We start from the raw sequence: 16,058 nt of genomic DNA, 5'->3' as shown, positions 1-16,058 counted from the left end.
GATTGTGATACAGGTATTAATGGGAAGTCTCCCAGTAAAAAATAATACATCCTATTTTTCAGAAAATCTGACACACAAGTGTTGAAGTAGCTGTAGTATCTTTAGGTTACCACCTTACTACAGAGAAATGTCTTGTAGCCTGTAGGTACCTATTTTATTAAACTAGTAGCAAAATAGTGCCAAGACAACAAGCTTCTGTGAGTGTAAATGTCTGTGTGTGCATGTATCCTTTAATTATAAAAGAGGTACTTTTGTGGAGAAAAAAATGGAAACTGATGAATAGGTGAATAAAGTAACTCTTTAAAATAACTGAAATAATTTTACAAAATGATATGGACCTGTAATGTACCCAATGCCTGTTTTTATACTTTCATTTTGAGTAATATGTTAATTCTTAATTAATTATATTAATTGCTTAATTAATCTTGTACACAATTTAGAAGCCCATGCAACATGTCAAACATAATGACCTGGTTTAACAGACAGGGCTTAGACTAAGCCAGGATTAGGCCATAGTTAAAATAGGACATTTAAGTAATTTTTATAAATGTGCCAAAGTTTTAGGCATGTTTCCCATAATGGGTGATCACTGCTTGTGAATATACTTTTTAAAACAGAATGTCCCGACAAGATTTTTCACCATTCGAATTTTCAAACTCCTGCTGTTTGTGTTCAGCAGATCTATACCAAAATTTTGATCAAATCAAATGAGTTAACAAGTCAAGCTCTAATGTACAGGTATGCACATAAACAGCACAATTCCCAATTTACAAACATACAAATTGGCTGCGTCCATACACCTTTTACCAAAAACAATTAAATTGACTTTACTGAAATAAAAAAAAATTCTTTGGAGCAAATGAAAAACTGAACAAAACAGGTTTTAACCAGAAACCATGATAAATATTGGATCTGGTTTTTTTTTTTTCGTCATTTGCAGTGATTAAAAACCAGCATTGCTCATCGGTTTGTTATGTAATTAAAGATCGAGAATTTGTTTTCAAAGTCCCACACACCACAGACAGCACAGCTAGGAAAGGATTCTATTGATTCTGTGTGGCTTTTTCTTGCCTTCAAAGACAGATTATAGGGTAAACAAATAGCATTTGTTTGTGAAAGACAACCTGCTGACCGAAACAGTAACTGGATAAAAGGGTCATTCAGTTCACTTCTCTATCTAGAATCAAGGAGTAAAAGAGAGGTAGAAGGATGTATTAATTAATGTGTAAAAACACTAATGGCCATACACTATTAAAAATTATATGAGAATGTCATTGAAACCCATAATCAATTTCATTAAGACTATTACTGTTGTCTTTTTCTCCAACTTTTTCTATTAAGATTAGTTGTCAAAAATAGGGAAATACATCTGTTATGAATCTCATGCTTTGTATACAACTTGTGATACTGTTAATGATTCATTTAATTATTTTATGCTCCAAAAGAAAATTACTCGTCACCACTTTCTTGTGTAATGAAGTAACCTTGAAAAAGGGTGAATGAACATAAGGCTAAGAGGCAACATTTGTTATACAATCCATGTTGTTCATGATTTTATTGCTGAATTTCAAAGTGTGAAAAAATGTGATTTCGGAAAGTAATTTTTGTGAATCAAAATGAGATTCAGTCCCCATTCAGTTAGACTGGGGCTGTACTTCCATGACTGAAAACAGTTGCCTGAGTGTGTTCCCAAGATGGCTGCTGATCTGGTGAAAAAAACAGCTAAAAGCAGCCCAGGCTGGTTGGCTGGGTTTAGCTGGTCAACCAGCCTGGTTTTAACTAGTCATAGCTGGTCAGCAGGCTGGTTTTAGAGGGGTTTTGGCCAGGCTGGAAAACCACCAGCTGGGAAAACTTTTCAGCAGGGGTTATATTGAGATTCAAAAGAATAATACCATAAGCTGACTTTTACAAATAGTAAACTATCTATCTATCTATCTATCTATCTATCTATCTATCTATATATATATATATATATATATATATATATACAGTATATATGTATGTGTGTGTGTGTGTGTTATTATTAATTTAATTTGAGTAGGTATTCTGTGAAGGCCTTGCATGAGAGGGCCAGGAGGGCATTTTATGCCATAAAATCACAATTTGGACAATTAAAACTACCAGTTAGAACATGGATTAAATTATATCAAGCAATCATTAAACCAATTCTACTGTACGGGAGTGAAATTTGGGGACCAGTATTAATGTTTGAAAATTGGGATAAAAGTCTAATAGAAAAAACACAATTGGAATTTGCAAAAAACATACTATTGGTAAACAGAAGCACTTCTAACAATGCCTGCAGAGCTGAACTGGGCTTATACCCCTTACACATTGAAATAAAAAAGAGCTATTCAATTCTGGCATCACCTGACTCAATCTGACACCAAATCTCTTCAATATAAAGCCCTTCTTGCCAATGAATCCCCCACAGTGTCTCATCCTCTAAATACACTCATCCTCCAACTAATAAATAAAATTCAAGCTGAGTCTGACTCCAACCACAACCCTAACATCCATAAAGAAATTGACAAAAATCTAAAGTATAATTATGATGAAAAATTAAAAAATGAATTTAATCTCCAAACCAAACTCCAGTGTTATTCGGCCCTAAACAGAACCACCAAATTGTCAGATTACTTATCAGTTAAACACGTCAAAGAAAGGCAAATTCTTACAAAATATTGACTCAGTGACCATGAATTAGAAATAGAAAAAGGAAGACATGGATTCCTAGAGAACAGCAAATGTGTAAACATTGTAACTTCAGTCAAATAGAGGATGAGAAACACTTTCTTCTTGTCTGCCCCAAATACACCACTACAAGGCAAATCTTCTTTCCACAATTTGAAGCATTGAATTGTTCATTTTTGTCTCTAAATTATATAGTCGGAGAGGATGATGTGGCAGTCAAACTAGCTGCAAAATATGTATATACTATACACACCATACAAAATGGTTAATTAATTATATTTAATTTCACATATTGTTCATTATATATTTGTCATTATTATAATCAATATTAGAAATACTGTCTGCTGTTTTTATTTTTATTTATTGTATTTAATTTAATATATTTATTATATTTTCTCTCATTTATTGTCTGTTTTATTATTTTGATGTTATTATACTCTGTATTTTACACATCTGAAATGCTCTGGCAATATTGTAACAAATGTCATGCCAATAAAGCTACTTGAACTGAACTGAACTGTATTCACAAACAGTCCAAGGCCTAGAAGGGTGACTGCACCCCCCTGCATAAAGGTCTAAGCTTGTAGTTTCATTGACTGAAGGGTTTTTAATGTGTGTCTAATTAGAAAACCTATAAATTAGATTTATGATGTCATCTTAACTATGATTTTATCTGCCTTTTTATGTTACTTATAACAGTAAATAAAGTGGTTCAATGGTTCTTTACCTGCTCTGCATGCTAGATTAGCCTATACTAGCCTATTAGCTATATAGATTATTAAATCTATCATGTTTGATCATCTTTGATTGTTTGTAAAAACATACAAATAATAAACCGGGAAACAAGAAACTTATGTATTTAATATGTTATATTATTACATTTAATTTAAAATAAAATATATTTAATAAGATCACCTGTACTACGATACAGCAAGCTACAGTAGGGCACTGTAAAAGAAGTGTAATACAACTAAGTTATACAAGCTACAGTTACAAACAGTTGTCCCATTTGTGCGATGAACCGCATACATGTTCAAAGTGTATTACCGAATAACTGCTTAATCGAAAACCGTATGTTGGCCAATCCGAATTGCGAAAAAGTTGTTTGCAAAAGTAGGCATGGCCTACAGTTCTAGGACAATAGCTACTCTCGGACTTCGGCTGATTTTCAGTCAGAAAGTCTGACACGTCCGTTGTTATGCCAAATTCTGACCCCCGCCAGATTACTACCCCCCTAGTATTGGTAGGTTTAGGGTTAGGTGTGGGGGAGGGGTTAGGATTAGGGGTGGGGTTAGGATTAGGCAATCAGGTAGCGATTTCAACGAGAGGGGGTAATAATTTGGCAGGGGTCGAAAATGGGCACAACACCGGCACGTTCTCTGATTGAACTGTTCCAAACGACTCAACTGGTTCAACTGGTTTACTGAAAAGAACCGGTTCAGGAGAACGATTCGATTCGTTCACCAGACCACTAGACGAACCACTAGGCAGTAACATTTCAAGCCGGACACAGAAAAGTTCTTAAAATGAGTCTGCAAAAATAAATTATTATCAAAAAGTACTGAAACCCACCAAAGAAAGGGCTCATTATTGAAGGATAGTTGCTGAACTAGAATGCACTACAGGGTCACACAAAGTTCGATCAGCGAGATACGCCCACAAAAGTCTAAATAATTAACCTGACTTTTACTGCAAATAATGTGGAACAATTTCATATATCTATACAACAACATCTGGCATGCCACAACGTTTAGGCTACTATAATGAAATCGAGTTTAGCCAACACATTAGTCAAACCATGTTATGACATACATGATCTACGCGACAAGCTTTTATGCACGTTTGTTTATTTTTTTTAAAAGTTTTCGCAAACACAAGATTAATTTACGACTGTACGACACGAAACAAGCATGTGTCCTTTTGTCAAAATGAATTTGTCATTGCACACACTAATATGTGACTATTGCTATTACGCGTGGATTTTTAAGCAATCTACATGCACTATCTAGATAATACACTTATCATACCTTTGTGCGTCCAGATTAGAGCTGTTGCTCTGCAGGAAAGCAGGATTCAGCAGACACTGTTGCTATTTATTTCAGCACAACTGTATTGCAGGCCAGCGATCAGACTACCAATAGCGTTATTACAAACGCAAGGGGGTGGAACCGAAAGTTTCCGTTTCCACAATTTAAGAAGCATTTGTTGAAATCAGTAAAAACATGACAAATGTGTACAACTGTAGGTTTTTGTGTGACCACTGAGTTTTTATAAGAATATATATTATAATCCAAAAAGTATAATACTATTAATAGAAGGACCAAAATAAAATGAAACGTGGCTGTATTATACAAGTTTAAATATAATGCTATGACTAGAAGGACCAAAATAGAATGAAACCTGACTGTGTCATATAAAGTCATATCATAAATCATAAAAAAATACCTTTTTAAAATGTTATTCGTGTCAAACGACTAACAATAAATTGTATCAACTTTAGTACAGAACAACACGTACAACAGAAAATGAGACATTTGACAAATAATAACAAATAAATAACCAAAACCAAAAGCCCAAACATTTGCATGTGTATAAAAAATTGCCAAGTACAATTAAGTATATATAATATTTATACATATTCTTTGATTTAGTTTAGTTTAGTTTTTGTTTTTTTTCTAAGAGATAGGTCTTACATATACATCCAAAGTTCCAAAACACAAACACTTTGACAAAAAAGATGTACGTTTCTGTCTCTTCTGTATCACAGAAAGTGAATTGTTTAGCAAGAACACCCAAATAATTACATCTTTACGCTGAATTCCACAAATATATTTTTAAAGGCAAAATTTCACATTGAATATTTTATAGACATTAGAAAAATCCCCAATGTTTTAGGAACTTCCGATTAATATTTTTAAAAAACTGTGGTATAATCTGCGAATTGGGACAATTTTTATTCTTTATCTTAAATACCTTTATTTCTAATATCAGATTATTCTAATTGAAATTTTAAATCTTAGTAACTAGCGGGAAAAGAAAGGGGAAAATATGGCAGCCGTCTAGGAAATGTTGGTGTTGTCCCACAGGTTTAGCCTAACTATTTCCTTTTACATACAATGTTTTAACTGCATTGATAATTGTTAAAATCAAAGAAACATAATACAGTTAAATTACTAGATTATGGATAACAGTATTGAAGGCCTTTTGGAAGTCTAAGAACATAATTAATGCAGGATCCAAAACCAAGTCACAATAATCAGTCAAATCAAGAACTAACTTTATTGGTGGATATACAGTGACCATTTATAAACCCTGACTGGAACTCATCAATCAAACAATCAAGGACAGATTTAGATAACTTTTCCAGGACATTTATTTAACAATATGATTGGCTTGCAAGTTATCGATCAAAAGAGTATCTAAGTTTATTGACCTGGCTGTGTTTGTCTGGGCAGTAATTCAGACTGGATAAAGGAATTCTTGATTCTGTAGTATTTTGTCAAATATTGCATAATATGTTATAACGTGACTTCACAGAGTGCAAAATCAAATTTCCTAGAGGTCAATTTTTTACATTCAATATTTCTGTATATAAAATGGAGGATGTGTCTCTGTATTGGCCTCTTACACAGTGGGATGGACTGAGTGCTCAAATAATCTCCAAGGATCACTACTTTACATAGTAATACATAGTTCTTAATGTCAGTGTATTAAATAATTACTGTATTTGCATACCATATAACCAAATAAAGCATAGGTCAAAGAATATCATGTAATGTCACCATGCTTAAAACCCATACTGTGAAAATTAAAAAAGTTTGTTCTTTTTGGTCCTTGTGTAATCCAGTTTCCACTTGACCTCAGTCAGGCTAGAATCATTATCATACTAGAGTTAATGATTGACATCTGAGATGTCTATTGACCCTAATTCTGATGAAGTGAATGATTCAGCAAAAACCTGAGTAAAATTGTCATTATTTTACTCACCCTCGAATTTGCTGGTAGCCATTGACTTCCATAGTATAACAAAATATTACAGTGGGGACCATAAACTTTTATTGTCTTTTTCTTCTTTGAGAGATGGTAAAGAAATCATATGCTTGTTTCATAGTCATAGAGATATTTAAAAGAAAAAAAGTTAATGAAACCACTGGGCCTAAAATTCTAATTATTATAAATAGCCGTCTTGCCTTATATACCTGTTATACCTCAGAATTTTATACATGCAAAAGTGGAATTATTTAAGCTGTTAACTGCAATTTTTCTTAGAACTACATGGTATTCAAGAAGTGTTCCAGTCTGGTTTTAAATCCCTTCACAGCACTGAAACAGCACTAAAAGTTTTTAATGATCTGTTAGCCTTGGATGATTATGCTGTTCTTATGCTCTTAGATCTTACAGCTGCATTTAATACCGTAGATCATAACATCTTTATTTCTGATTTGGAACATTGTATTGGTTTTAAAGGTACTGCTTTGGATTGGTTACAATCTTATCTGCCTGAGATCAGTTTTTCTGTCCATCTTGGGGATTTTGTGTCCTCCTCGCCATCTCTCTTGTGTGGAGTCCCTCAAGGTTTCATTTTTGGACCTATCCAGTTCTCCTAATATCCTATTATGCAGATGACAACTTTCTTTCTTTGAAACAGAAACATGCAAATTCCATTGCACCATTGTTGGGTTGACTTAAGGATATTAAAGCCTGAATTGCCTTAATGTAGATGTCCTCCTTTCTAGATCTGGGCGCTATGAAACCATATGTAAAACCAGAAAAAAAGTGGAAAAAACAAACAAACAAACAAACAAACAAACAACAACAAAACAAAAAAACCTGGGTGTTGTTATGGACAGTGACTTTAACCTTTAACCTTTTTTTTTTTTTGCTGCTGCTTGTTTGTTAAGGGGATAGTTCACCCAAAAAATTCTGTCATTAATTACTCACCTTCATGTTGTTCCAAACCCGTAAGACATTTGTTTATCTTCGGAACACAAATTAGGATATTTTTGATGAAATCTGAGAGCTTTCTGACCCTCCATAGTGAGCAAGGGTCCTACCATGGTTAAGGCACAGAAACGTATTAAGGACATTGTTCAAATGGTCCATGTGACATAAGTGGTTCAACAAAGATTTTACAAAGCTACAAGAATACTTTCTGTGTTTTAAAAAAATTGCTGTCTATGGAGGGTCAGAGAGCTCTCGGATTTCATCAAAAATATCTTAATTTGTGTTACAAAGATGAACAAAGGTTTTACGGGTTTGGAACAGCATGAGGCTGAGTAATTAATGACAGAATTTTCATTTTTGGGTGAACTAACTCTTTAACAGGAACGTACTGGCCTATTTACGGACCTCATACTCACCTTTGAATTGATTTAAAATTTTAGTTTTAGCATTAGAAATCGTTAAATGGACTAGCACTAAGATATCTTTCTGATTTTATACAGCCTTATGCTGCGTTCACACCAAACGCGAATATGCGTCTAAATTCGCGCCTGCCGCGCCTAGTTATTCGCGTGACCACTTTGTGTTCATTCGCGCGTCAAGAGCGAAATCGACGCGCGTAAAAACAAAAGTTTGAAGCGAAATTTACGCGCGTCACGCGCGTCAGAGGCGAAAGTTTCAAACCCCGTTGGCGGCCATCTTTTTACAAGATTCTGTTGTTGATCGGTCATTTATCGAGAGAGTCACCGCTCTGTATTTGCTTTGGAGAGGAGAACAGCGGCGTAGGGATCATCGTCGCCGTATTTGGGTCCATCAGACCCTTCGGAGGCGAACTCAGTTCGGCGAGTTTCATCACTTGCTCCAGGAGCTGCGCCTGGATGACGGCCGCTTTCAGCGGTACTTCCGCCTATCCCGCGCCCAGTTCGATGACCTGCTTTCCCGCATCGGAGCGAGGGGATTTCAGGAGCGGTGGAACTTACTTCTGTGCGTTGGAGCAGTATATGATGACAGAATTTTCATTTTAAAAGTGAACTACTCGTTTATGTCATTCCTCTTTTGATGTATAATAATTCTATAGGTCTGTGCCATTTTTTTGTTCAGGCTATTACTGTAAAATCTGTTATTTATTTTTGTTTTGATGATAAATGGAGCCAGCCTCCAAGAGTATTTAACCTGTCCTGTGATTTCTTTATTTTCCTCACACAACACTGTCCAGACACACTAAAGTATACACTATTATAGTTATTATTGTTCTGTTATTATAGTGTAGACACACTACACTATAATAATGATTCATATAATTAAGATTTAGATATGGAATAAATAGCATTCAATACAAAATTAATATGTGTCATATAAAACACTTGCTTTGTTGTGCATTAGAACCGCACTCGGCATTTAGTATTCATGTTTCATATTTGAATGAGTGACTCCGGGCGGGCCTGCCGCCACTGCATCAAGCAGGCTCCTGATTGGTTAACGCGGCGCGAATTGACGCAGAAGTTCAGATTTTTCAACTCGGGCGGCAGACGCGAATTCGCGTCAAACGCGTGATGCACAAAAAGCACAATTCGCGCGTATCGCGCGTAACGCGCCAGACGCTCAATTCGCGCCATTCGCGCGAACTAGACGCGCGAATGAGGCGAATTCGCGTCTACCGCGCCGCGCTAAACGCAAATTCGCGCCGCAAGAACTCCAGACGCGCGTAGACGCGTCTTACCATTGACTTAACATTGAAATCACTCGCGCCAGACGCATATTCGCGTTTGGTGTGAACGCAGCATTAGGGCTAAAGTTTTTTGCAGTTGCAGCCCCAAAACTGGAATAATTTGCCTTTCCATGTTAGACAGGTTTTGGTTTAGCCTACTATTTGGTGTTGTTTACTGTTTTATTAGGGGTTCGAGTGCGTAGCACTGAATCCCTATTGTTTTTGTTAGGATTTTTATTATTATTATTATTATTATTATTATTATTTTTCTGCCGTAAAACTGAACGGGCAGCCCAAACCGTAAGGCCTAGAGACTTGAAACTTGGTCAGCAGATAGAGCAAAAATCGAGGAGAACCTATCAAAGTATGAGCCCAATCGGACCATAGGTGGCGCTATAACGAACCGAAACGCGAAACCTATCATAACTCCTAAACCGTTTGTCCTAGACTCAAGTGACTTATATCATTGGAATCCTTGGCTCAATCAAAACAAAATGGCTATCTCCGATTTCATTTCCGGTATGCAAATTTTTCCGCCATTTTGAAATTTGTCCAAAACCTACTTTTGCGAACTAGTCCTAGGTTTTTCGCCCGATCGGAACCAAACCAGTGCAGAAATATTCTCTGGACACTGAATATCAATAATTATCAAAAAAAAGTTGAACTTTTGACTCACGGTCGCAAAGGGCCACAAAAACGTTCGAAAGTGACGGGGCCACTTTTACTAAAATGGCTATAACTTTTGAATGGAATGAGATATCTTCACCAAACTCGACACACACGTGTATAAGCTGAATCTTTGGCCAAATCAAAAAAATTGCGGAGCTTGTCCACTTGGTGGCGCTATAAGGCGGAGAAGACATATAAACAGCTATAAATACACAGCCGTTAGTCCGATCAACTTGAAAATTGGTATGCAGTGTCTTGGGCCAAAGGGCCACAAGTATCTATGAGGACATTGGCGTATCTCAAAAAACATGGCCGCCATTGGCCAATGAAGTTTGAGCACCTATTTGACAAGGTTAACAGAGGTCAATCAGAACGAAACTCGGTGGCCATGTTTGACTCTCGCCCCTAATGGTCTGTAAGAATTTTGAAAGAAATCGGCCACTAGTTGGCGCTAACGAGTTTTTTGGCTCTGTAATCGCGCGGCGTTTCACTCATCCACACAATATGCATATCATTTGATAGATCTCCTCATGCCGAGAAAAATTGCTTCAAGAACCATTGCTGTCAATCAAATCGTTCATTAATTATTCACAAATATGTTAAAAACCTACTTTTGCGAACTAGTCCTAGGTTTTTCGCCCGATCTGGATCAAACCACTGCAGTAATATTCTCTGGACTCTCTAGATCAATAATTATCAAAAAAATGTTGAATTTTGTCCTTTGGTTGGCTATAATGGGCTAATTTAGAAAAGGGAGTGTGACCACACATACTCAAAAGCCTATAAAAACTAAACAAAAACTCAAAACTTTACAAAAATGGGTGTCAATATGTACCAGGTGACCTTCAACAAGCATGCAAAGTTTCATGAAGATCGGACCATAGGTGGCGCTATAACAGTTAAAAAGGTGTCAAAAACATGATATTTCTATTGTATAAAGAACTAAAAACCCAATGAAACGTCCAATATTCACATATACACTATATCTTCATATCATATGATAGATCTCCTCATTCTGAACAACTTTGCCTCTAGGACCAATGTTGTCAATCAAACTGTTCTTTTAAAACGTGAGATCATTTAAAAAACATACTTTGGTGAACTCGTCCTGGGTTTTCAACCCATACTCAAAAAAATCAGTGCAGTACAATTCTCCAGACTCTTTTGGTCAGTAATTATCAAAAAACTGTTGAACATTTGCATTTGGACAGCTATAACAGGGCCATTTCATAATATGCTTTTTATCTAGTGTACATTAAAGTCTACAAATACTAAAATAAAACAAAAATTCACAAACCTAAGTAAAATTATATATCATATGATTCAAAACAAGCATATGTTTATGGACACTGGGCAAAAAAAGGCAATTTAATAGTTATAAAGCTTAAAACAATGCACCTCTATTTCAACCAAATTACAACTATAGCCACTAGATGGCAGTAGAATACCACTAATGGGCTTACACATACAGATTTACCAGAACAGTGCTTTGTATGGTTTAATGGCTTTATATAGTTTTGAATTGATATGTAAGTGATACTAAATCACTGTTATAACTTTTCAAATCACATTTAGCCAAAGTTTAAAACTTAATTTATACAGATATATCAAAATTGACAATTACACATGATTATGATAATAGTGAAACATGACAATGATATATCAAATCTTAAAAACACAAGTTTTAAGCATGTTGTCACTTATCATTTATTGTACAAATCTCTTATGTGCAACACAATATGTGTGCATCTGTCTGTGTCTGTAATCATGCTTAATCAACACAATAGTTTAACCATTTCATTTCTGTGTATGTTTCTGTTTGTGAGTGTATTCTTCGTAATGGATATGTTCTGGTGTCAGCCATATATTTCATGTTGGCCAACACCTTAACGGTATAGACGCCGTAAAGGCCTTAAACACTCGAACCCCGTTAATTGCTGCTTGCAGCTATATTGTTTATTTGTAATCGCTATATTAATCTTTTTTTTTTTCCTAAAACTGAACGTGCAGCCCAAACCGTAAGGCCTAGAGACTTGAAACTTGGCCAGAACGTAGAGCTCCCTGTGGGGACATCCTGAAAAGAGAATGAGCCTAATCGGACCATAGGTGGCGCTACAGCGCAAAAAAACAAATTTTTTGACATTTTGGCCATAATCTCGTAAACCGCTTGTCGTAGACTCAAAAACTTTACATCGTTGCGTTCCTTGGGTCAGGCCAAACAAAAGTGTATTGCAAAATTTTTGAGCTGCGACGTACGCTTGACCCCGAAAACTGGACGTTTGTCCGAAACCTACTTTTGCGAACTAGTCCTAGGTTTTTCGCCCGATCGGAACCAAACCAGTGCAGGAATATTCTGTGGACACTGAATATCAATAATTATCAAAAAAAAGTAACATTTTTGACTCACGGTCGCAAAGGGCCACCAAAACGTTCAATACTGACGGGGCCACTTTTACTAAAATGGCTATAACTTTTGAACAGAATGAGATATCTTCACCAAACTCGGTACAAATGTGTATAAGCTCAATCCTTGGTCAAATCAAAAAAATTGCAGAGCTTGAACACTTGGTGGCGCTATAAAACGGAAAAAGCATATTATTGACTATAAATACACAGCCGTTGGTCCGATCAACTTGAAAATTGCTATGCAGACTCTTGGACCAAAGGGGCACAAGGGTCTATGAGGACATTGGCGTATCTCAAAAAACATGGCCGCCATTGGCCAATGAAATTTGAGCACCTATTTGAAAAGGTTAACGGAGGTCAATCGGGACGAAACTCAGTGGGCATGTTCGACTCACGGCCCTAAAGGTCTGTAAGAATTTTCAAAGAAATCGGCCACTAGTTGGCGCTAACGAGTTTTTTTGGCTCTGTAATCGCGTGGCATTTCACACATCCACACATTATTCATATCATTTGATAGCTCTCCTCATGCCAAGAAATTTTGTCTCAAGAACCATTGCTGTCAATAAAATTGTTCATTAATTATTTACAAATATGTTAAAAACCTACTTTTGCGAACTAGTCCTAGGTTTTTTGCTCGATCTACATCAAACCACTGTAGTAATATTCTCTGGACTCTCTAGATGAATAATTATCAAAAAAATGTTGAATTTTGTCCTTTGGTTGCCTTTAACAGGGTCATTTAGAAAATGGGTGTGGCCACATATACTCAAAAGCTTATAGAACCTAAACAAAAACTCAAAAATTTACAAAAATTAGTGACAACATGTACCCGATGACCCTTAACAAGCATGTGAAGTTTCATGAAGATCGGACCATAGGTGGCGCTATAACAGTTAAAAAGGTGTCAAAAACATGATATTTTGAAAACGTTTATATACTCACATACACATTATATCTTCATATTATATGACAGATTGCCTCTTTCTAAAAAACTTTGTCTCTAGGATCACTGCTATCAAAATTTACCATTTTCTTCATACAGACATATTTGTTTTTACAGTTAAGCCAGATTTTGGTTACAGTGAGACCTGAAAATGGGATATAAACTCTTAAAAGGACCTGTTATATTATTAAAGAAATCTCTTACGTGCAACAAAATGTGTGTTCATCTGTCTGTGTGTGTAATCATGCTTAATGAACATAACAGTTTAACCATTTCATTTCAATGTAAGTTTCTGTTTGTCAGTGAATTCTTCATAATGGATATGTTCTGGTGTCAGCCATATATTTCATGTTGGCCAACACCCTAACGATATAGAAGCCATAAAGGCCTTAAATACTCGAACCCCGTTAATTGCTGCTTGCAGCTATATTTAGGGGTTCGAGTGCGTAGCACTGAATCCCTATTGTAATTGTTAGGATTTTTATTTTTATTATTTTTCCGCCGTAAAACTGAACGGGCAGCCCAAACCGTAAGGCCTAGAGACTTGAAACTTGGTCAAAAGATAGAGCAAAAATCGAGGAGAACCTCACAAAGAATCAGCCCAATCGGACCATAGGTGGCGCTACAGCGCAAAAAACAAAATTTTTTGACATTTTGGCCATAATCTCGTAAACCGCTTGTCGTAGACTCAAAAACTTTACATCGCTGCGATCCTTGGGTCAGGCCGAACAAAAGTGTATTACGGAATTTTTGAGCTGCGACGCACGGTTGACCCCGAAAAATGGACGTGAATCCGAAACCTACTTTTGCGAACTAGTCCTAGGTTTTTCGCCCGATCAGAACCAAACCAGTGCAGGAATATTCACTGGACACTGAATATCAATAATTATCAAAAAAAAGTAAAAATTTTCACTCACGGTCGCAAAGGGCCACACAAATGTTCGATACCGACGGGGCCACTTTTACTAAAATGGCTATAACTTTTGAACGGAATGAGATATCTTCACCAAACTCGGTACACATGTGTATAACCTCTATCCTTGGTCAAATCAAAAGAATTGCTGAGTTTGACCACTTGGTGGCGCTATAAGACGGAAAAAACATATTTTTGGCTATAAATACACAGCCATTAGTCCGATCGACTTGAAAATTGGTATGCAGTGACTTGGACCAAAGGGGCACAAGTGTCTATGAGGACATTGGCTTATCTCAAAAAACATGGCCGCCATTGGCCAATGAAGTTTGAGGACCTATTTGACAAGGTTAACGGAGGTCGATCGGAATGAAACTCGGTGGGCATGTTCAACTCATGACCCTAAAGGTCTGTAAGAATTTTGAAAGAAATCGGCCACTAGTTGGCGCTAACGAGATTTTTTGGCTCTGTAATCGCTCGGTGTTTCACACATCCACACAATATGCATATCATTTGATAGATCCCCTCATGCAGAGAAAATTTGACTCAAGAACCATTGCTGTCAATCAAATCCTTCATTAATTATTCACAAATATGTTAAAAACCTACTTTTGCGAACTAGTCCTAGGTTTTTCGCCCGATCTGGATCAAACCACTGCAGTAATATTCTCTGGACTCTCTAGATCAATAATTATCAAAAAAATGTTGAATTTTGTCCTTTGGTTGGCTATAATGGGCTCATTTAATAAAGGGGCGTGGCAATATATATCCAAAAGCCTATAAAACCTAAACAAAAACTCAAAACTTTCCAAAAATGGGTGACAACATGTAGCAGATGACCGTTAACAAGCATGCAAAGTTTCATGACGATCGGACCATAGGTGGCGCTATAACAGTTAAAAAGGTGTCAAAAACATGATATTTCTATTGTATATAGAACTAAAAACCCAATTAAACGTCAATATCTTCACATATACACTATATCTTCATATCATATGATAGATCTCCTCATTCTGAACAACTTTTCCTCTAGGACCAATGTTGTCAATCAAACTGTTCTTTTAAAACGTGAGATCATTTAAAAAACATACTTTGGTGAACTCGTCCTGGTTTTCAACCCATACTCAATAAAATCAGTGCAGTTCAGTTCTCCAGACTCTCTTGGTCAGTAATTATCAAAAAAATGTTGAACATTTGCATTTGGACAGCTATAACAGGGCCATTTCATAATATGCTTTTTATCTAGTGTAGATTAAAGTCTACAAATACTAAAATAAAACAAAAATTAACAAACCCAAGTAAAATTATGCATCATATGATTCAAAACAAGCAGATGTTTATGGACACTGGGCAAAAAAAGGCAATTTAATAGTTATAAAGCTTAAAAACAATGCACCTCTATTTCAATAAAATTACAACTATAGCCACTAGATGGCAGTAGAATACCACTAATGGGCTTACACATGTTAATAGAACAGTGCTTTGTAGGGTTTAATGGCTTTATGTAGTTTTGAATTTATATGTAAGTGATACTAAATCACTGTTATAACTCTTCAAATCACATTTAGCCAAAGTTCAAAACTTAATTTATACAGATATATCATATTTGACAATTACACATGATTATGATTACAGTGAAACGTGACAATGATATATCAAATCTTAAAAACACAAGTTTTAAGCATTTTGTCACTTATTTATTGCATAAATCTCAATATGTGTTCATCTGTCTGTCTCTGTAATCATGCTTAATGAACACAATAGTTTAACCATTTCATTTCTGT

At 35.9% G+C, this 16,058-nt stretch overlaps 1 protein-coding gene across 1 annotated transcript in view; it reads right to left on the bottom strand.

Moving 5' to 3' along the window:
- The window catches only part of aldh1l1 (aldehyde dehydrogenase 1 family, member L1), a 29,329-nt gene extending 24,492 nt beyond the window's left edge, over positions 1-4,837 (bottom strand). Inside the window, exon 1 of the mRNA XM_073851301.1 lies at positions 4,722-4,837. The gene's annotated coding sequence lies outside the window, so the exon portion shown is untranslated. The remainder of the gene's footprint in view (positions 1-4,721) is intronic.
- Positions 4,838-16,058: the final 11,221 nt, after the last annotated feature.

Source organism: Garra rufa, chromosome 12 (assembly GCF_049309525.1).
Source record: "Garra rufa chromosome 12, GarRuf1.0, whole genome shotgun sequence".
NCBI lineage: Eukaryota > Metazoa > Chordata > Actinopteri > Cypriniformes > Cyprinidae > Garra > Garra rufa.
The sequence above is the reverse complement of the archived record's forward strand: the minus strand, read 5'-3'. Positions and strand labels throughout refer to the sequence as shown.